Raw genomic sequence first — 23,773 nt, forward strand, 5'->3', positions numbered from 1 at the left:
GATGTGGCCAACAATTACATCTGAAAACATGTTCTTTTTGTTAAAGGTGGTATGGACGATTTTTCGGCGATTTGAGAACGCAGGCGGAAGTGCGCATGTGCACTCCCCCGTGCGGACTGATACAACACACACGTGCGTTTGTTTATTAGCGCAACGGAGCGCATCGCATCGCTCGTCTCCCGTAGATTTCTGTCCACTTCTGCGTCAGCTCGAACTGTCTTTCTCCGTCTTCATTTTGCCCCGTACACTGAGGGAACTATATTATGATAGATCCATGCGCTTAGGCACGCGAAAACGTGGGCACGAACCGCACACGGCAGCAGGTGAGCGATAGGTGCGTTTTATGATTGATACGTGGCAGGACAAATGATTTATCCACACCACGAGGAAATATGATAAAAAATTTGCTGAAAAAAAAAATCATCCATACCACCTTTAAATGCTTGTTTAAACTGTTATAAAAGCTGTAAGTTGTGTGCAAATTTTCAGCATTTTTTACAACATGGCACTTTTTGAAGACATAGGTGGAAGTATTCTGTTGAAGAACTCGGCACTTGGAATTTCCTGTACTTTTCAACTTACATTTGTCACATTTTCTTCACAAATTGCAACTTGATTGATGAAAAACTAATATTCACCACAAGAACTATCTCACCAAACATCATAATTAGAAGAACATGAGAACCCGTCATATGGGCTTTAGACTCAAACTCCAAACTCTTGCAGTGAAAGAAAAACAAATGTAGTACAGGCTGGCACAACAGTGATCTATTCCCTTGGCGAATGGCGCAGGAGTAGGCAAGCGAACGCAGGCTAAATGCGAATGCCGTCCCTGAGGTAAGAGGGCGATGTCTCTGTAGACCGGAGCGTGTGACAAAAACAACGGAAACAAAAGCAGAACTGTTGTGAAGAATGCAGATGGACTGGTGAGGCGGGGATGGCAAAGCAGTGAGCGCATTCTGCACCAACCTCTGAAACCAGACTGGAGAGGACAGCCCAGCAACATTGTTTTTATGACAGCTATGCAACGATTCAAGGGGCTATGACGTTATATTACATGCTGTGGTCTAATGTGGATTTTTCATTGAATAAAGACAAGCACGTGACACCACAGGCCAAGTTACAGGTTTTTATGTGCATTTTTCAAGCAATAAAAACACGTGTAATTAAGTCAATGTAAGATCAATACGTTTAATGCCATACTGTGAAACATCCCAGTCAAAACACTCTCCATGGCGACAAGCAAGAGGCAGACCTTCCACCAGAAAAGTTATAGTTCACCTTATAGATTTCTCTTCAAAAAACAAATAGAGCCCATGACCAAACAACAGTGAACTCATTACTATTCCTCAAGTTTGTGACCAGCTTTATGAAATGTAACTTTCTTAATGAAAAAATAAAATAAGGTGTGGAAAAGGGTTTACTTTTGTATCTGTCTGGACGATGCTGAAGTGAAGAGACTCAATTTTGCTTCTTGAATTGTCATGATTATTATGTTGTAGTAATATGAACTGAATCATCACGATTAATGATTAACTGAAATCACCCGGTCATGACTACTGCGTTTTATATTGCTGTTCTTCTGGATACATTCGGTGACCGTTTGAAAATGTAAATAGATCCTGTTTAAATGCAAATATTAAAAGCACTGAAGCAAGGGCCAGTGTTTGTGTCCATAAAACACACATTTCAATGGGCCAAATTGTCCATATTGTTAGTCCCAATACAACGTCTGTCATATTATCTTATCTTTTTCACTTTTACGTTTGTTCATAGTTTGATTGAATATTATGCTATTGCTATGGAATAAAAACTGTAGACTGTACTGTAATTATTCTACATCTTTCCTGAGGCCATTCAAGATTATTCATGAATTACAGCATTTTAATTTGCATAACTATAAGGAATAAGGCCTTTTTTTAGATACTATACTTGCTTTACTTGACATTTTGCATCCTATTTATCTATTAAAACAGAAGAAACATTCTCGTTTTTGGAATAGCTCCGTTTCTTGATCATATTATGAGCTGCGTGGGAAGCATGTGACGGAGCAAAACTGACACAAGGAGGTAAAAATCCCCAATTAAATGAGACGGGTATAGTGCTCGATATCAACAACGATTTTATTCAAACAACAAAAGGCCATGTTAAACCCAACGCCAGGCCGGGACACAGAAGAACGCAGGCCTCACTTCACCACTTAACCGTATCTACAACAAACCCTGAGGAATCATGCGTGTCCACTGCTAATGCTGCTGCTGTGACAAACGTCTGACACTGATCCACTTCTGCCTCAGCGTCACTAACAATTGGGCAAATTAGAATGAGCATAATAGTTCTGAATAAGTCTGTCACGATCAATACAATATCAGCTCATCGTTTAATAAATGCAAACAGATTTGACTACTAAAGTGTTTCATTTGGCTTTTCATTTGTTGCAGCTTACATTTTTTAACAATATTCTACATTTAGAAAGGTGCTTATGATATTTATCCTGCTGTAGTGTTATCGTTTTGCTTGGTATCGCTTATCGTGATATTTTTCTGTATCAATATATCAAACTATCAAAGTTCACGTTACAGTTACAGGTCCAGTTCTTCTGCATCGGTTGCTCAGAAAACTTTAATGCATTTAGGTCAAACTACAAAATATGAAGCCATGATTTTGTATTTATTTTCAGTCTTTCAAAAGGGTTCTTTTGATTGGCAGCTGCTCGATTCAGCTCTTCCTGTGGCTCAGGTCAGAAATAGGGCTGTACTACAAGTGTTGATACAGGATCATGTCAGACTTCTTGGCAATATGTGATGTCATTACAGAGGCGACTTTTTAACTACATACAATAATCATAATTTGCAGAGTTGTAGCTCTACACATTGATCTGCTGACTGCTGCATTAAGGCTGAATCTACAGAGCTGAAAATGTGATTTAATCATAGGACAATTGAAGTCTGATGTTAACTACATTATATTTCGAAGCCTTTTGTTACTCTATGTAATCCAAGCATTTTAGTCAGCTTTTAATGCCGGTTTTACGGGATTTCCATTAAGACACACCTTGTATTTAGCTCCAAAAGGCAATACCCCGCCCTGTCGGAACAGTCAAATGATAAAATAAAATTATTCTATTTAAATATTGTCGGATACAGTTTTCCAGCAATATCATGTCATTGTCAAATAACTGTCTATGGAGTGAGAATGGCCAGTCCCAGACCCTGTGCGTGTGTGACTGAATCCAAGCACATCTGGGGAAAAGACTTATCACCACATGTTGCTCACCGAGGCAACAATCTCCATTAACAATCATGAATTCCCCCCAGATTCACAGAAGAATTCCTGCTATCGCCAAGTCACACTGTGAGGTTAGCAGCAGATTACACGTCCTGGTTACCTCCTGCACAACTGCTACGGCTTCTTCTAATCCGAGTGCAATAATCACATTTCCGCCCCACTGCTATTCCACGCAGAGGGCCGCAAACTCACCAAGTGTTCCTTTATATGTTCTATGCACCAAGGAGATGGTTTCATTAAAGCATGTTAAAACCAACCGGATCAAAGAAAAAAATAGATGCATTTCAAGAAAAGCTCATCCGTGATAAGGTGTGGTTCAAAACACTGGAAAAAAGTCCTAAAATGATGGCATATGTGAGGAGACGAAACCCACAGACATACAGCAGAATGTCCCTGGTTTAGAGCACATCATTGCAAAACATGGGACACATGGTCAAGCTAATATTTATCATGTATCATAAAGAGTAAGTCAATATGATGATCCATTGTGGTGTTTTTTCTTGGTTTGACTCGTTTTCTTCCAAAAGTCTGTCTCATTTGATGTAATTCTCAAGCTGTTATTTATAGTTGTGCTATATTTATCCTTAGTCCCTGCACTTCTCACCTGAAGTGTGCGATTGAGGCTGCACAATTTGGGTCACGGTGCCGAGATGAATGACAGAAACACAAAAGTCTGAATCCAAGAGGCAGCGTGGCATCTGTGACGGCTCAGACATGGTCATTATTTCAGAGGCGGTTGGACAGCGCTGCACCTGTCTCCCCCCAACCACCACCACCACCACCACCACCACCACCCCCCACAATAACTGACATTTGTTATTGTGACTTCCCCATTGTAGAGAACATAAAATACAACTACTTTTATTAACAACTGACAAGCTCGTCGACCTGTCTGCTTCCAAATGTTCCAATATTTTGCTTATCTACAAACACTTGTTGTGTGTTGTGTAGCTGACCTAAAGCAGAGTAAAGCAGTGTTCTGTCAGCAAGAGGAGGCTTTAAGAACCACCAGGAGATGTTTCCGTTTGTCAATCTGAGGGGTGCGCAGCACTTATTATCCTAAACCAGTTCACCAATTAAAGGTCATTTAAACAAAACATAATAATGTTCTTGCAAGGAGGGTTTTCTAAATTAATACATATTTATTCATTTAATAAGTTTGAAATAAATTTAATCAAACCAAAGACGGATTAAGTCACAGGTCTTGATTTAAAACAATAAAAAAAGATTAATAAATAAAAATAACAGAAATCAAACAACTCAATGCGAGAATTGGAATTGATGATTCACTTGCCTTTTGCACTTGAAATAAAATTATATTTTTTAAATAGATTAATTTACAAGTTTTAGATGGGTTTACAGTTCAATTGGCCTGGACTTGTGAAATCTGAACAACATCACATGTCCAACAAAGTGCTCTGATAATCACTCATGTGACAGACGCTGCTCTTTCATTACAAACTGTGTCAAATCAAGTCAAATCAAAAGTGTGTGTGTGTGTGCGTGTGTGTGCGTGTGTGTGCGTGTGTGTGCGCGTGAGTGTGTGTGTGTGCGTGTGTTAACAGTTGTCGTAACAGTCTAATTGTAGTGAGTGTGAACTAAAACCCCGCAGCTCTAACCACACTTGTATAATTCAATCAAAAAGCACTTTGAAGAGAGAAAAGTGAGTTTTACATTACATCGATGAGTTGCCAAAGCTGGCATTTACCGCGCCTGAAACTCAACCACACTCCACTAAAATGCTCTCTTTCAACGTGTGGAGCAAAGTTTCATTTCTCTTTGTCTTCCTGCCAACAAAAGAGGTCGGCGCAGTTCACAATCCAGACTGGAGAGATTTTACTGGGGCAGTGAGAAAAAAGCAGGTCAGTTTTAACAACGCTGTGTGAACAAAGTACAGCGGTCCATCAAGGCTTTCTGTCAACAAGCTTGTCCAGGCACCATTCCCCTTCAAAAACACTGTACGAGGTAAAAACACTACTAATTGTATTCACAAAAATCATGTTTGTAAGTTGTATTGACAAATGTCGTTTTAGGAAATAGAATATTATCTGACTTTTTCACTGTTTAAGATTATTTTGTTTGTTCCGATGGAAAACACTTTGGTAACACACGATAATCAAGTTAAGCTAAACCCGCACTCTGTCTCCTCCATTTATTGGGCTTGTAACTAACCAAATAAAACATCAAGAGCAAAATATCAGAAGAAACTGCTACATATCCATTTACATTAACAATGGAATATGCTGCACACACTACCTTCAACTGATGTTTATAGTTTTGTTTCTTTATTCAAATTGATCGATCTCTTGTTGATTCAATTTGGGCTTTTCAAAAACTAAACAGGAATGGCCTTTAGTAATGATTTCATGAACATTAACTTTCATTCTGTGCCGTTTATTAACAAAGTCGAACATCTATCCGTGTATTAGCTGTGGACCTCACGATGCAAAACTCCAACCGCATCATTCATGAATAGACGCTCTGGATTTCGATCTTTCGATAAGTCAACCAGTCCTAACTTCTTTGTGTATCAATCATTATTCAGCCGTATCTGTAAAGGTTATTGTGTCGCTGGGTCAGATGCATTTATTCATCCATGTATGGCATATCCAGTGATCTTTGAACGCACAAGAGAGAAGTGTAAATAGGTCAGTCGTGGAGGGAACTTAACAGTGAACAGGACAACAGTGCAATGGACAGGTGCGTGGCCGACAGAGCGTAGGCGACAGAGCGTAGGCGACAGCGTAGGCGACAGTGCGTAGGCGACAGAGCGTAGGCGACAGTGCGTAGGCGACAGTGCGTAGGCGACAGTGCGTAGGCGACAGTGCGTAGGCGACAGTGCGTAGGCGACAGAGCGTAGGCGACAGAGCGTAGGCGACAGAGCGTAGGCGACAGCGTAGGCGACAGAGCGTAGGCGACAGAGCGTAGGCGACAGTGCGTAGGCGACAGTGCGTAGGCGACAGTGCGTAGGCGACAGTGCGTAGGCGACAGTGCGTAGGCGACAGAGCGTAGGCGACAGAGCGTAGGCGACAGAGCGTAGGCGACAGTGCGTAGGCGACAGAGCGTAGGCGACAGAGCGTAGGCGACAGAGCGTAGGCGACAGTGCGTAGGCGACAGTGCGTAGGCGACAGAGTGTAGGCGGAGCGTGGTCAGAAGTGCGCCGGTCATGGGGAAACGGGACAAACATGTGAAGAAGGAAATGACTGTCCGTTTTACCGCATTGTAAAAAAAAAAAAGGAGGTGGATACAGTAGGGCAAAATGTTACTCACGTAAGACTAACGTTACCTCAAATTATGATTAGTGAATCATGTAAAGGTACAAAAGTAGTGGTGCAAGAACTGACTCAAGTAAGAGTAAAAAGGTACTTGGGGAAACTAGGTCAAAAGTAATTGTAGGAGTAACGGTGAGTCAGGACATAACATCCCATTTATAATTTGGACAAAACGATAAACAGTGTATTATATTGTCAAGGTGATCAATGTCGTCTTTTTACTCACAGTGGGAAGACTAACAAAACGTTTGCGGTACTCAAGTAAGAGTACTGTTACTTCAAAACTAAATATTCCTCTAGGAGTAAATTATGCGGGCTGAAAAAGTACAGTTTCTTCAAAAAGTAAATGTCACTCACAAAGGAGGAACTCATGAAACTGCAGAGAACAGTCGTCTTACCCGGAGATCGTCACGTTATCCCGTCGCAATACTGACCTAACCTAATACTGATGTGCAATTCTGTCGTATGTGCAATTACTGTGAAATTCATGTGCAATCTATGTGCTGTCGTGACACATATTCATGTGCAATTACTGTCGTGATCACATGCAATGGTATTTATGTATTTATTTATTTGTCTATGGGAGTTTTTTATTTATTTATAGGAGATCTTCTACTGAAAGTGTTTTTCAGACTTCCTATAAGTGATCTGTTCTTCTGTATCTACCTCTGTATCTACCTGCGTTGCACCAATGAAATTTCCCCATGTGGGACAATAAAGGATTATCTTATCTTATCTTAATAACAATGCTTGTTTATTCCAGCTATTGTTAGCAATAAACACAACTGTGACGGGAAAAATCCAAGAAGTTGGAAGTTATAGTGCACCTTTAAAATAGAGTGCACTCCAAATTGTTGATTTTCACACCCATTGACTTGTGTTCTTTAAGATTTGCCAACACCTCCACAGTCGACTGACATGTGACACCTTTCTATATCTGAGCAGGTGTCAGATGTTTTTGCACTGAGCTTCCTCAAGGTACAAAACCTGCTTGTGATTGGTTGGAGTCAGAAAGAATAGCGATCACTATTTAATATTCAGCGATAAATGTGAGATCTGATTGTGATTATCATGTGGGATTAACTGAGAAAACAGAGCAGTAAAATAAAACGCTTTCAATCAGGCAGTAGTTAAGCGTATTATCCTTATATTCCATTTTGTAATTATGCACAACAATAATAACACACAACCCTAACAAACTGTAAACATTGCAAATACAAGATCTTTTAAAGTAGGGGTTTAGAGTAGAACTGTCGCAATAACAAATACTGAAGTGTATATTGGTAATAAACAATAATATTGAAACTCCTCAATGCCACAGACACATCGACTCTAAAGCAGGAGAATCCCAGTGAAGCATTTTTGTGACTCAGAATCTATATTATTGTTAAAAAAACAAAACATGATCAGCATCAAATCAATTGCAGAATTAAACACTTTCATTTGTATATAATATATATATAATGAGTCAAATGTTAAAGCGGGCGTAGCTGACTTTTTTGTTTTAAAAAGGAGCACTTTTTTGTCTTCCCCCAAAGTGTATATCGTAAAAGAAGCACTTTGCTAAGAGCTTATAATAACGTATTATGGTTTACATATATGCATATGTAAACCAGGAAATACGAGGCAAAAGCAGCGCTCTGATTGGCTGTGCTTGGGTGGTCCACAGGTTCACCTTGAGGTCAGAAAAAAGCTGTTTCAAAGCTGTGCACGTGCCTGAAAATGAATGTATGGGAATATTATCGACATGCCAAAGGGTTTGTGAGAGTGAGGGAGGAGTTTGTGAGAGTGAGGGAGGAGTTTGTGAGAGTGAGGGAGGAGTTTGTGAGAGTGAGGGAGGAGCTTGTGAGAGTGAGGGAGGAGTTTGTGAGTGTGAGGGAGGAGCTTGTGAGAGTGAGGGAGGAGTTTGTGAGAGTGAGGGAGGAGTTTGTGAGAGTGAGGGAGGAGTTTGTGAGAGTGAGGGAGGAGTTTGTGAGAGTGAGGGAGGAGCTTGTGAGAGTGAGGGAGGAGCTTGTGAGAGTGAGGGAGGAGCTTGTGAGAGTGAGGGAGGAGTTACACAGATTTAAAATGTGCTTACGGTTTTACAATGTGAAAATCAGGAGCCCCAGCTTTAATTATTCAACCATCTACAGTTCAAAAGAAAAAATCCCCACAAGTGCAAACACAGGACACATATTGAGCCACCTTCCATTTATTGCACAATAAGATGATTAGATAATTACGTGCCTATTTTAGAGTGAAGAAAAATTGGGATTTTTGCCATCACAACTAACAGAAAGATCAAAGCACTGCGATAAAAGTAGTTGGTGCCGTTTCAGTCGCCTAGATATAACCCAAAAATCTTTAGTTTTGTTGAGCCCTGGTTGAAGAAGTCGCAAGAGCATGTTACAAGTCCAAATCATGTTTTAAAATCATTCCCAACATGCAGCCTACCTCTGGAAAAAGAGCCAGATTTGACGTCAAAATCCTAAACCTTCGAAATCTCTTCAGTCAAACCCGACAAACTCACGCAATTACCAAACTGTAAATCAAGATCAAAACAACACACAATAAAATATTTCAGATAAGTACTAATCGCTGCCTTTTTAAACTGTAGACAAATCCTTCATGCGTTTTCATTGACCAAACGATGCCTAAAAGGTAAGAGAATAAAGAATAGAGATTATACTGGTGGCCTCCCTTATTCTAATTTTGTCATGAAAAATGGGGCTGAAAAAACAAATAGCATTGACAGCACCAAACTGATATTGAAATGATCAGCAACTAATTTAGTAATCAAATAATTCTAATCCGGACCAGACACAGAGTCCAACATGTGCGGATTATTTAGGACTCAGAAAGAGCACCAACTGCATCAGAAATTACTGGGAAATGTCTATTTTGTTGTATTTTGTCTGTGTTTACATTCTCAAGATGCACTGGATTGATTTGCAAAATAATTGTTAGTTGCAGTCCAAATAACTGATAAAAATGTGCCATAGAAATCCCTGCATGGATACGACATGAATTAATTGAAGGCCATTTTAAGCACTCATGGACAAATTAAAGTCGTGCATTATCATCTGCGCCTCAGCTTCTTCGGTCCATTCGATCTATTTCTCAGCCTGTAAATGATAAAGAGACATGTTAATAAAAGTTCATTTTTCATTAATTATGTTATTCTGTTTTCCTTTCCTTGTGACCGATTCAGAATTAGCCATGACAGGTACCAAATGATCGGTACCTGTCATGTTGACAGGTACCAAATGATCGGTACCTGTCATGTTGACAGGGACGTAAAAATAATTATTTCAAGGCTTGTAATATACAAGGTTCAAAAAATAAATAAGCTTTTGGAATTCCTTGAATGATGCCCTAGTCAAAGACAATGGCCATTGTAGACTTTAGTGTGGAGTGTCACTTGTACAAATACTACTGTAGTATCCAAAATGACCAATTCATTCAAACGGCACACATGAGATTTGGTTGGACCTTTCCTGGAGAGTTTTAGCATCATCTATCAGAACTAGACCACTTGGTACAGAAACATTAAAAACAACTTAAACTGAGCGTAAGGATGGTCTGAAACGTGTATTGTTATAAATACAGTGTATTTATGAATCAATGGCAAAGACAACAAAATGAGAGTTAAGTTCTTGTGCCTTTTGAAAAAAAAAAAAAAAAAAAAAAAACCTCAGAATTAACATAATTTGTTTTCATAATGTCAGTGTAAACATGGCGGCACGGTGGCAGAGTTGCTAGCACTGTGTGGAGTGTGCATGCTTCTCGTCGTGTCTGGGTGGGTTTCCTCTGGGCACTCTGGTTTCCCCCATCAACCCAAAACAAATACAAGATGTAAAAATCCTCCAACTACGAGCCGAGCACAAAGATCTGGAGATGATCTGAGGCATGGGCCAAATGCAGAGGACAATAAAATGTATCTTAACCTTAACATACAGCAACCATTTAGCTTCATCGATCTATCAAACAGGAAAAAAGTCAGAAAAAACATCTGCCAGATATATTGGAACATTTTACCGACACCGATATGACCATCTGCTGATATCACCCCTGGGCCTAATCGATAGACAGTGTTCTTAGTACTTTGCACATAATGGCAAACATAATAATAAGGTTATACCGCTGAACACCAGAACTGCTCATTGTCATATGGGTCATGGGTGAGACTTCCTCCCCCTCCGGCTCCCGGCCCGTCACCTTTGCCACGCTCCTGGACTGAGCCACCACAATCAGGCCAGTCTATTCTGCCCTGCCTAAATTTGGACATATATTTCCAGGCAAATCCTCAAATGGGCTTTTCAATAGATAAAAAGCAGACGGCACGTGCTTCAGGGAGACTTCACTGTATATTGTACAGTGATTACGCATGAGCAAAATACAGCCACTGTGTCTTATGTCCCGGAGAATCCCAAAGACAGAGAGACTCAAAGAAGATGATCATGAAGCTGATGAAGCCAATTATACTGTAGAAGGCAATGAGTTGTCCGTCATGCAGTCATTAGAGACAACACAACTTGTTTTGTCTCAATAAAAGAAAGAAGAGACAGACTAAGAAGGCGCCTAGTGCATACGAGATATCCATCAGCAATAAGATAGCATATATAGTTTTTAATCTTCCGTAACATCCATGGACTTCTGTTAAATTAGGACCCTTGTCATAGGGTTTAACAAATTTAAAACAAATGATCATATCTTTTGAATGACAAAAAATATTACACATCCTCAAAATGTTGCATGACAGGAAGCTGAAAGTCATGAACAGGCTGACAAATAATGACTAGACCAAAATCTATGCATCCCATGTTTGGTGATCTGTTACTGTATTTTATGGGTGGGTGGAAATGACAATGTTTTTCCCTTAAGTTAACCCCCGCATTTGGAGCCATACGGTTCTTCCAAAATAGTGTGTGCTCACCGGTCTATGACGTCAGCTGCCACATGTCCACTGACCCGGTCATCTGGGAGAAAGGAAACCATGACTCGAGGCCAAAGGGGAACAGCTTTCTGCACAGTTCATAGCCCAGTTTTTATTTATCATTTATTCTATATTAATAATCAGCGGAAAAGCCAGATCTAACATTTGTTTTTCTCAAAATCAACAAATCGTCTTTTATTCCTCATCCATTTCATCTCATTCATACTTACAACATGGTCATACGACTTCAGAATCCGAAGTAGAGGTGGACAATATATTGAAAGTTTGATAAGTGCTACAAAACAAGTCGACTAAAAAGGAAAAAGGAAAAACATGTTATAAACTTTCAAACAAAAAAGGTATAAAAAGGTGATATTTTTGTCCTTTGAGATACATTTTACATTTCATATTTGTCTGATAATGATAAAATAATACATTTAAAGACTTGTTTTAACACATTTCTGACATATATAGAGATATACATGTTTTGTCATTATGGCCCACCTCTAGTCTAAGTGTTTTGTCATTGTCAGTGAACACAATTCACAAAACGACAAGGACAAAACTAGGAACTTATTTGGGTGATAAGATGCAACATAAAACGATGAATAATTATATAAAAATAAGGAGATTTTTCAAATAAAACAAACCAGTGTGTATAAACAACTATATTACTTATAAAACAAAGACATTTTGAAAGTATTTATTCAATAATATTTGTAAAACAATATGAGTTTTAGTCAGCACGGTCTATAATCATGTTCCCTGTGTCACTTTACAGCTCATTCACCACAGCACAGTTATTTTAGCAAGTCATCCTGCTTTCTGCTATCCACGATACACCAGCACATCCCCAAAGAGTGTCCCAGTCTCATCTACTGTATCAATGCCATTACAAAAATACCACTCTTATTATATTCATATGAAACACAAGCTCTTTAAGACACTCACAGACGTGTCTTGTGTGTTCCCAATGGAAGAAACACAACTGTCCCTCAGCACTTTGCTTTTTCATGACGTGGCCTGGTGAGGGATTACAACGAGCCCCGTGCTGTACACTTCATTTGCTCTGCTTTATCTGCGCTTACACTCACCGTTCAGCTAATGACGCACAAAGAGTCTCACAGTCCAACTCCTTTAAGGTTGTCCTCTCTTTTGTTGCAAGGAACAGGACAAATTAGCTCTGAGCTAGACAGACATGGACATGGCACTTCAAAACTGTACCAATGTTTTTTGTCCTGTTACAACACACATACCGTATTTTCTGGACAATAAGTCGCACCGGAGTATAAGCCGCACCAGCCAAAAAATGCATAATAGAGAAGAAAAACATATATAAGTCGCGCTGGAGTATAAGTCACATTTTTTGGGGGAATTGATTTGATAAAATCCAAGACCAAGAACAGATATTTAATCTTGAAATGCAATTTAAAATAATAACAGATTAGAGAACATGGTGAATAGGTACACGTATGCTAACGCTAACACCTTCAGCTACAGGACGCACAGACAACGAACTGTCTGGTATATAAACGTAAAATAATTAACAATTATTCAGATAACTATAGCATAAAGAACATGCTAACAAATTTACCAATTTCCATTGAATTCTTCCTCACTGTCACTTCTAAACAACTCCGCAATCTCTGGAGGTAGAGGAAGTGCTGATTCTTCTTCTGTGTCGCTAAGAGCCGAGAGCGCCCTCCTGAGGTTGTCAGTGTGAAAAAACAAACAAAATTATATAATAATGTGTTAAAAATGCCACATATTAGTCGCTCCGAGGTATAAGGTCCCCCCCCAGCCAAACCATGAAGAAGTGCGACTTATAGTCCGGAAAATACGGTATACATAAAGAGTTTGGTTTTGTAGTGTTGCAAAAGTAGAGCAATGTGATGCATCACAAAAGTGCAAAAATATCCCCTTAATTTGAAAGATCACGCAGCTATTTTGTAGAATCAAATATGAAATAGGTAGAGGTAAATCCACAACGGTTACTAAGCAACCAGATTGCAAACAAGCCTAAATTAATTTAAATCATGCAATAGTGATGATGTGGCCAACAATTACATCTGAAAACATGTTCTTTTTGTTAAAGGTGGTATGGACGATTTTTCGGCGATTTGAGAACGCAGGCGGAAGTGCGCATGTGCACTCCCCCGTGCGGACTGATACAACACACACGTGCGTTTGTTTATTAGCGCAACGGAGCGCATCGCATCGCTCGTCTCCCGTAGATTTCTGTCCACTTCTGCGTCAGCTCGAACTGTCTTTCTCCGTCTTCATTTTGCCCCGTACACTGAGGGAACTATATTATGATAGATCCATGCGCTTAGGCACGCGAAAACGTGGGCACGAACCGCACACGGCAGCAGGTGAGCGATAGGTGCGTTTTATGATTGATACGTGGCAGGACAAATGATTTATCCACACCACGAGGAAATATGATAAAAAATTTGCTGAAAAAAAAAATCATCCATACCACCTTTAAATGCTTGTTTAAACTGTTATAAAAGCTGTAAGTTGTGTGCAAATTTTCAGCATTTTTTACAACATGGCACTTTTTGAAGACATAGGTGGAAGTATTCTGTTGAAGAACTCGGCACTTGGAATTTCCTGTACTTTTCAACTTACATTTGTCACATTTTCTTCACAAATTGCAACTTGATTGATGAAAAACTAATATTCACCACAAGAACTATCTCACCAAACATCATAATTAGAAGAACATGAGAACCCGTCATATGGGCTTTAGACTCAAACTCCAAACTCTTGCAGTGAAAGAAAAACAAATGTAGTACAGGCTGGCACAACAGTGATCTATTCCCTTGGCGAATGGCGCAGGAGTAGGCAAGCGAACGCAGGCTAAATGCGAATGCCGTCCCTGAGGTAAGAGGGCGATGTCTCTGTAGACCGGAGCGTGTGACAAAAACAACGGAAACAAAAGCAGAACTGTTGTGAAGAATGCAGATGGACTGGTGAGGCGGGGATGGCAAAGCAGTGAGCGCATTCTGCACCAACCTCTGAAACCAGACTGGAGAGGACAGCCCAGCAACATTGTTTTTATGACAGCTATGCAACGATTCAAGGGGCTATGACGTTATATTACATGCTGTGGTCTAATGTGGATTTTTCATTGAATAAAGACAAGCACGTGACACCACAGGCCAAGTTACAGGTTTTTATGTGCATTTTTCAAGCAATAAAAACACGTGTAATTAAGTCAATGTAAGATCAATACGTTTAATGCCATACTGTGAAACATCCCAGTCAAAACACTCTCCATGGCGACAAGCAAGAGGCAGACCTTCCACCAGAAAAGTTATAGTTCACCTTATAGATTTCTCTTCAAAAAACAAATAGAGCCCATGACCAAACAACAGTGAACTCATTACTATTCCTCAAGTTTGTGACCAGCTTTATGAAATGTAACTTTCTTAATGAAAAAATAAAATAAGGTGTGGAAAAGGGTTTACTTTTGTATCTGTCTGGACGATGCTGAAGTGAAGAGACTCAATTTTGCTTCTTGAATTGTCATGATTATTATGTTGTAGTAATATGAACTGAATCATCACGATTAATGATTAACTGAAATCACCCGGTCATGACTACTGCGTTTTATATTGCTGTTCTTCTGGATACATTCGGTGACCGTTTGAAAATGTAAATAGATCCTGTTTAAATGCAAATATTAAAAGCACTGAAGCAAGGGCCAGTGTTTGTGTCCATAAAACACACATTTCAATGGGCCAAATTGTCCATATTGTTAGTCCCAATACAACGTCTGTCATATTATCTTATCTTTTTCACTTTTACGTTTGTTCATAGTTTGATTGAATATTATGCTATTGCTATGGAATAAAAACTGTAGACTGTACTGTAATTATTCTACATCTTTCCTGAGGCCATTCAAGATTATTCATGAATTACAGCATTTTAATTTGCATAACTATAAGGAATAAGGCCTTTTTTTAGATACTATACTTGCTTTACTTGACATTTTGCATCCTATTTATCTATTAAAACAGAAGAAACATTCTCGTTTTTGGAATAGCTCCGTTTCTTGATCATATTATGAGCTGCGTGGGAAGCATGTGACGGAGCAAAACTGACACAAGGAGGTAAAAATCCCCAATTAAATGAGACGGGTATAGTGCTCGATATCAACAACGATTTTATTCAAACAACAAAAGGCCATGTTAAACCCAACGCCAGGCCGGGACACAGAAGAACGCAGGCCTCACTTCACCACTTAACCGTATCTACAACAAACCCTGAGGAATCATGCGTGTCCACTGCTAATGCTGCTGCTGTGACAAACGTCTGACACTGATCCACTTCTGCCTCAGCGTCACTAACAATTGGGCAAATTAGAATGAGCATAATAGTTCTGAATAAGTCTGTCACGATCAATACAATATCAGCTCATCGTTTAATAAATGCAAACAGATTTGACTACTAAAGTGTTTCATTTGGCTTTTCATTTGTTGCAGCTTACATTTTTTAACAATATTCTACATTTAGAAAGGTGCTTATGATATTTATCCTGCTGTAGTGTTATCGTTTTGCTTGGTATCGCTTATCGTGATATTTTTCTGTATCAATATATCAAACTATCAAAGTTCACGTTACAGTTACAGGTCCAGTTCTTCTGCATCGGTTGCTCAGAAAACTTTAATGCATTTAGGTCAAACTACAAAATATGAAGCCATGATTTTGTATTTATTTTCAGTCTTTCAAAAGGGTTCTTTTGATTGGCAGCTGCTCGATTCAGCTCTTCCTGTGGCTCAGGTCAGAAATAGGGCTGTACTACAAGTGTTGATACAGGATCATGTCAGACTTCTTGGCAATATGTGATGTCATTACAGAGGCGACTTTTTAACTACATACAATAATCATAATTTGCAGAGTTGTAGCTCTACACATTGATCTGCTGACTGCTGCATTAAGGCTGAATCTACAGAGCTGAAAATGTGATTTAATCATAGGACAATTGAAGTCTGATGTTAACTACATTATATTTCGAAGCCTTTTGTTACTCTATGTAATCCAAGCATTTTAGTCAGCTTTTAATGCCGGTTTTACGGGATTTCCATTAAGACACACCTTGTATTTAGCTCCAAAAGGCAATACCCCGCCCTGTCGGAACAGTCAAATGATAAAATAAAATTATTCTATTTAAATATTGTCGGATACAGTTTTCCAGCAATATCATGTCATTGTCAAATAACTGTCTATGGAGTGAGAATGGCCAGTCCCAGACCCTGTGCGTGTGTGACTGAATCCAAGCACATCTGGGGAAAAGACTTATCACCACATGTTGCTCACCGAGGCAACAATCTCCATTAACAATCATGAATTCCCCCCAGATTCACAGAAGAATTCCTGCTATCGCCAAGTCACACTGTGAGGTTAGCAGCAGATTACACGTCCTGGTTACCTCCTGCACAACTGCTACGGCTTCTTCTAATCCGAGTGCAATAATCACATTTCCGCCCCACTGCTATTCCACGCAGAGGGCCGCAAACTCACCAAGTGTTCCTTTATATGTTCTATGCACCAAGGAGATGGTTTCATTAAAGCATGTTAAAACCAACCGGATCAAAGAAAAAAATAGATGCATTTCAAGAAAAGCTCATCCGTGATAAGGTGTGGTTCAAAACACTGGAAAAAAGTCCTAAAATGATGGCATATGTGAGGAGACGAAACCCACAGACATACAGCAGAATGTCCCTGGTTTAGAGCACATCATTGCAAAACATGGGACACATGGTCAAGCTAATATTTATCATGTATCATAAAGAGTAAGTCAATATGATGATCCATTGTGGTGTTTTTTCTTGGTTTGACTCGTTTTCTTCCAAAAGTCTGTCTCATTTGATGTAATTCTCAAGCTGTTATTTATAGTTGTGCTATATTTATCCTTAGTCCCTGCACTTCTCACCTGAAGTGTGCGATTGAGGCTGCACAATTTGGGTCACGGTGCCGAGATGAATGACAGAAACACAAAAGTCTGAATCCAAGAGGCAGCGTGGCATCTGTGACGGCTCAGACATGGTCATTATTTCAGAGGCGGTTGGACAGCGCTGCACCTGTCTCCCCCCAACCACCACCACCACCACCACCACCACCACCCCCCACAATAACTGACATTTGTTATTGTGACTTCCCCATTGTAGAGAACATAAAATACAACTACTTTTATTAACAACTGACAAGCTCGTCGACCTGTCTGCTTCCAAATGTTCCAATATTTTGCTTATCTACAAACACTTGTTGTGTGTTGTGTAGCTGACCTAAAGCAGAGTAAAGCAGTGTTCTGTCAGCAAGAGGAGGCTTTAAGAACCACCAGGAGATGTTTCCGTTTGTCAATCTGAGGGGTGCGCAGCACTTATTATCCTAAACCAGTTCACCAATTAAAGGTCATTTAAACAAAACATAATAATGTTCTTGCAAGGAGGGTTTTCTAAATTAATACATATTTATTCATTTAATAAGTTTGAAATAAATTTAATCAAACCAAAGACGGATTAAGTCACAGGTCTTGATTTAAAACAATAAAAAAAGATTAATAAATAAAAATAACAGAAATCAAACAACTCAATGCGAGAATTGGAATTGATGATTCACTTGCCTTTTGCACTTGAAATAAAATTATATTTTTTAAATAGATTAATTTACAAGTTTTAGATGGGTTTACAGTTCAATTGGCCTGGACTTGTGAAATCTGAACAACATCACATGTCCAACAAAGTGCTCTGATAATCACTCATGTGACAGACGCTGCTCTTTCATTACAAACTGTGTCAAATCAAGTCAAATCAAAAGTGTGTGTGTGTGTGCGTGTGTGTGCGTGTGTGTGCGTGTGTGTGCGCGTGAGTGTGTGTGTGTGCGTGTGTTAACAGTTGTCGTAACAGTCTAATTGTAGTGAGTGTGAACTAAAACCCCGCAGCTCTAACCACACTTGTATAATTCAATCAAAAAGCACTTTGAAGAGAGAAAAGTGAGTTTTACATTACATCGATGAGTTGCCAAAGCTGGCATTTACCGCGCCTGAAACTCAACCACACTCCACTAAAATGCTCTCTTTCAACGTGTGGAGCAAAGTTTCATTTCTCTTTGTCTTCCTGCCAACAAAAGAGGTCGGCGCAGTTCACAATCCAGACTGGAGAGATTTTACTGGGGCAGTGAGAAAAAAGCAGGTCAGTTTTAACAACGCTGTGTGAACAAAGTACAGCGGTCCATCAAGGCTTTCTGTCAACAAGCTTGTCCAGGCACCATTCCCCTTCAAAAACACTGTACGAGGTAAAAACACTACTAATTGTATTCACAAAAATCATGTTTGTAAGTTGTATTGACAAATGTCGTTTTAGGAAATAGAATATTATCTGACTTTTTCACTGTTTAAGATTATTTTGTTTGTTCCGATGGAAAACACTTTGGTAACACACGATAATCAAGTTAAGCTAAACCCGCACTCTGTCTCCTCCATTTATTGGGCTTGTAACTAACCAAATAAAACATCAAGAGCAAAATATCAGAAGAAACTGCTACATATCCATTTACATTAACAATGGAATATGCTGCACACACTACCTTCAACTGATGTTTATAGTTTTGTTTCTTTATTCAAATTGATCGATCTCTTGTTGATTCAATTTGGGCTTTTCAAAAACTAAACAGGAATGGCCTTTAGTAATGATTTCATGAACATTAACTTTCATTCTGTGCCGTTTATTAACAAAGTCGAACATCTATCCGTGTATTAGCTGTGGACCTCACGATGCAAAACTCCAACCGCATCATTCATGAATAGACGCTCTGGATTTCGATCTTTCGATAAGTCAACCAGTCCTAACTTCTTTGTGTATCAATCATTATTCAGCCGTATCTGTAAAGGTTATTGTGTCGCTGGGTCAGATGCATTTATTCATCCATGTATGGCATATCCAGTGATCTTTGAACGCACAAGAGAGAAGTGTAAATAGGTCAGTCGTGGAGGGAACTTAACAGTGAACAGGACAACAGTGCAATGGACAGGTGCGTGGCCGACAGAGCGTAGGCGACAGAGCGTAGGCGACAGCGTAGGCGACAGTGCGTAGGCGACAGAGCGTAGGCGACAGTGCGTAGGCGACAGTGCGTAGGCGACAGTGCGTAGGCGACAGTGCGTAGGCGACAGTGCGTAGGCGACAGAGCGTAGGCGACAGAGCGTAGGCGACAGAGCGTAGGCGACAGCGTAGGCGACAGAGCGTAGGCGACAGAGCGTAGGCGACAGTGCGTAGGCGACAGTGCGTAGGCGACAGTGCGTAGGCGACAGTGCGTAGGCGACAGAGCGTAGGCGACAGAGCGTAGGCGACAGAGCGTAGGCGACAGTGCGTAGGCGACAGAGCGTAGGCGACAGAGCGTAGGCGACAGAGCGTAGGCGACAGTGCGTAGGCGACAGTGCGTAGGCGACAGAGTGTAGGCGGAGCGTGGTCAGAAGTGCGCCGGTCATGGGGAAACGGGACAAACATGTGAAGAAGGAAATGACTGTCCGTTTTACCGCATTGTAAAAAAAAAAAAGGAGGTGGATACAGTAGGGCAAAATGTTACTCACGTAAGACTAACGTTACCTCAAATTATGATTAGTGAATCATGTAAAGGTACAAAAGTAGTGGTGCAAGAACTGACTCAAGTAAGAGTAAAAAGGTACTTGGGGAAACTAGGTCAAAAGTAATTGTAGGAGTAACGGTGAGTCAGGACATAACATCCCATTTATAATTTGGACAAAACGATAAACAGTGTATTATATTGTCAAGGTGATCAATGTCGTCTTTTTACTCACAGTGGGAAGACTAACAAAACGTTTGCGGTACTCAAGTAAGAGTACTGTTACTTCAAAACTAAATATTCCTCTAGGAGTAAATTATGCGGGCTGAAAAAGTACAGTTTCTTCAAAAAGTAAATGTCACTCACAAAGGAGGAACTCATGAAACTGCAGAGAACAGTCGTCTTACCCGGAGATCGTCACGTTATCCCGTCGCAATACTGACCTAACCTAATACTGATGTGCAATTCTGTCGTATGTGCAATTACTGTGAAATTCATGTGCAATCTATGTGCTGTCGTGACACATATTCATGTGCAATTACTGTCGTGATCACATGCAATGGTATTTATGTATTTATTTATTTGTCTATGGGAGTTTTTTATTTATTTATAGGAGATCTTCTACTGAAAGTGTTTTTCAGACTTCCTATAAGTGATCTGTTCTTCTGTATCTACCTCTGTATCTACCTGCGTTGCACCAATGAAATTTCCCCATGTGGGACAATAAAGGATTATCTTATCTTATCTTAATAACAATGCTTGTTTATTCCAGCTATTGTTAGCAATAAACACAACTGTGACGGGAAAAATCCAAGAAGTTGGAAGTTATAGTGCACCTTTAAAATAGAGTGCACTCCAAATTGTTGATTTTCACACCCATTGACTTGTGTTCTTTAAGATTTGCCAACACCTCCACAGTCGACTGACATGTGACACCTTTCTATATCTGAGCAGGTGTCAGATGTTTTTGCACTGAGCTTCCTCAAGGTACAAAACCTGCTTGTGATTGGTTGGAGTCAGAAAGAATAGCGATCACTATTTAATATTCAGCGATAAATGTGAGATCTGATTGTGATTATCATGTGGGATTAACTGAGAAAACAGAGCAGTAAAATAAAACGCTTTCAATCAGGCAGTAGTTAAGCGTATTATCCTTATATTCCATTTTGTAATTATGCACAACAATAATAACACACAACCCTAACAAACTGTAAACATTGCAAATACAAGATCTTTTAAAGTAGGGGTTTAGAGTAGAACTGTCGCAATAACAAATACTGAAGTGTATATTGGTAATAAACAATAATATTGAAACTCCTCAATGCCACAGACACATCGACTCTAAAGCAGGAGAATCCCAGTGAAGCATTTTTGTGACTCAGAATCTATATTATTGTTAAAAAAACAAAACATGATCAGCATCAAATCAATTGCAGAATTAAACACTTTCATTTGTATATAATATATATATAATGAGTCAAATGTTAAAGCGGGCGTAGCTGACTTTTTTGTTTTAAAAAGGAGCACTTTTTTGTCTTCCCCCAAAGTGTATATCGTAAAAGAAGCACTTTGCTAAGAGCTTATAATAACGTATTATGGTTTACATATATGCATATGTAAACCAGGAAATACGAGGCAAAAGCAGCGCTCTGATTGGCTGTGCTTGGGTGGTCCACAGGTTCACCTTGAGGTCAGAAAAAAGCTGTTTCAAAGCTGTGCACGTGCCTGAAAATGAATGTATGGGAATATTATCGACATGCCAAAGGGTTTGTGAGAGTGAGGGAGGAGTTTGTGAGAGTGAGGGAGGAGTTTGTGAGAGTGAGGGAGGAGTTTGTGAGAGTGAGGGAGGAGCTTGTGAGAGTGAGGGAGGAGTTTGTGAGTGTGAGGGAGGAGCTTGTGAGAGTGAGGGAGGAGTTTGTGAGAGTGAGGGAGGAGTTTGTGAGAGTGAGGGAGGAGTTTGTGAGAGTGAGGGAGGAGTTTGTGAGAGTGAGGGAGGAGCTTGTGAGAGTGAGGGAGGAGCTTGTGAGAGTGAGGGAGGAGCTTGTGAGAGTGAGGGAGGAGTTACACAGATTTAAAATGTGCTTACGGTTTTACAATGTGAAAATCAGGAGCCCCAGCTTTAATTATTCAACCATCTACAGTTCAAAAGAAAAAATCCCCACAAGTGCAAACACAGGACACATATTGAGCCACCTTCCATTTATTGCACAATAAGATGATTAGATAATTACGTGCCTATTTTAGAGTGAAGAAAAATTGGGATTTTTGCCATCACAACTAACAGAAAGATCAAAGCACTGCGATAAAAGTAGTTGGTGCCGTTTCAGTCGCCTAGATATAACCCAAAAATCTTTAGTTTTGTTGAGCCCTGGTTGAAGAAGTCGCAAGAGCATGTTACAAGTCCAAATCATGTTTTAAAATCATTCCCAACATGCAGCCTACCTCTGGAAAAAGAGCCAGATTTGACGTCAAAATCCTAAACCTTCGAAATCTCTTCAGTCAAACCCGACAAACTCACGCAATTACCAAACTGTAAATCAAGATCAAAACAACACACAATAAAATATTTCAGATAAGTACTAATCGCTGCCTTTTTAAACTGTAGACAAATCCTTCATGCGTTTTCATTGACCAAACGATGCCTAAAAGGTAAGAGAATAAAGAATAGAGATTATACTGGTGGCCTCCCTTATTCTAATTTTGTCATGAAAAATGGGGCTGAAAAAACAAATAGCATTGACAGCACCAAACTGATATTGAAATGATCAGCAACTAATTTAGTAATCAAATAATTCTAATCCGGACCAGACACAGAGTCCAACATGTGCGGATTATTTAGGACTCAGAAAGAGCACCAACTGCATCAGAAATTACTGGGAAATGTCTATTTTGTTGTATTTTGTCTGTGTTTACATTCTCAAGATGCACTGGATTGATTTGCAAAATAATTGTTAGTTGCAGTCCAAATAACTGATAAAAATGTGCCATAGAAATCCCTGCATGGATACGACATGAATTAATTGAAGGCCATTTTAAGCACTCATGGACAAATTAAAGTCGTGCATTATCATCTGCGCCTCAGCTTCTTCGGTCCATCCATCGATTTTTGTAACGTGCCTCTGATCTCGAGACATTAAAAGCAGTGCAATGACGTAGGACTAGAAAACTTCAAGGTACTAAGACTCTAGAAATAGCAGCGGTTCAATGTGGAACGGAAAAAGAAACCTGAAAAACGTCTCATTTGTGTTGATACTAAACACTGCGGGGCTTTCAGTTACGCAAAACAAGACTATATTTATTCGGGCAATGAACAAGTCTTAGATAACGATCTAAGCCAATACTATGGAGCTCAAAACTGGCCTTTCTTAGGTTCATTATACACAGTCAACAGCACTGATGACAGAGGGCAAACTTCTAAACATCGAAGGCAAATTTACCTTTTAGAACCTTTTATCTTTAAGAAGATAAACTTGCTACACTTACTCAAATAACAAAAACACGTCTTCAGAATACACATTTTGAGCAACTGCATTGCAGTACACGGAGTACAATTACTCTTTTTTTATAGTATTGTTCAGAATACAGTTACTTTCCTAAAATTAAAATCATATATTGTGAAGCTTAATCACGTAATGTCCTCTTCAAACTGCATGGTATTAGTGAGATGAAAAAAGAAAACAAAACTCTCATGGTGCAGACATCTGTGAATTTT

General features: G+C 39.6%; 1 protein-coding gene across 2 annotated transcripts in view; it reads right to left on the reverse strand.

Moving 5' to 3' along the window:
- The window catches only part of LOC140377061 (testis-expressed protein 2-like), a 48,367-nt gene that overhangs the window by 22,696 nt on the left and 1,898 nt on the right, over positions 1-23,773 (reverse strand). The gene's annotated exons all lie outside the window — the stretch shown is intronic.

Source organism: Eucyclogobius newberryi, unplaced genomic scaffold, assembly GCF_026437365.1.
Source record: "Eucyclogobius newberryi isolate DKJ021-1_F unplaced genomic scaffold, fEucNew1.0.hap1 SCAF_4, whole genome shotgun sequence".
Lineage (NCBI taxonomy): Eukaryota > Metazoa > Chordata > Actinopteri > Gobiiformes > Gobiidae > Eucyclogobius > Eucyclogobius newberryi.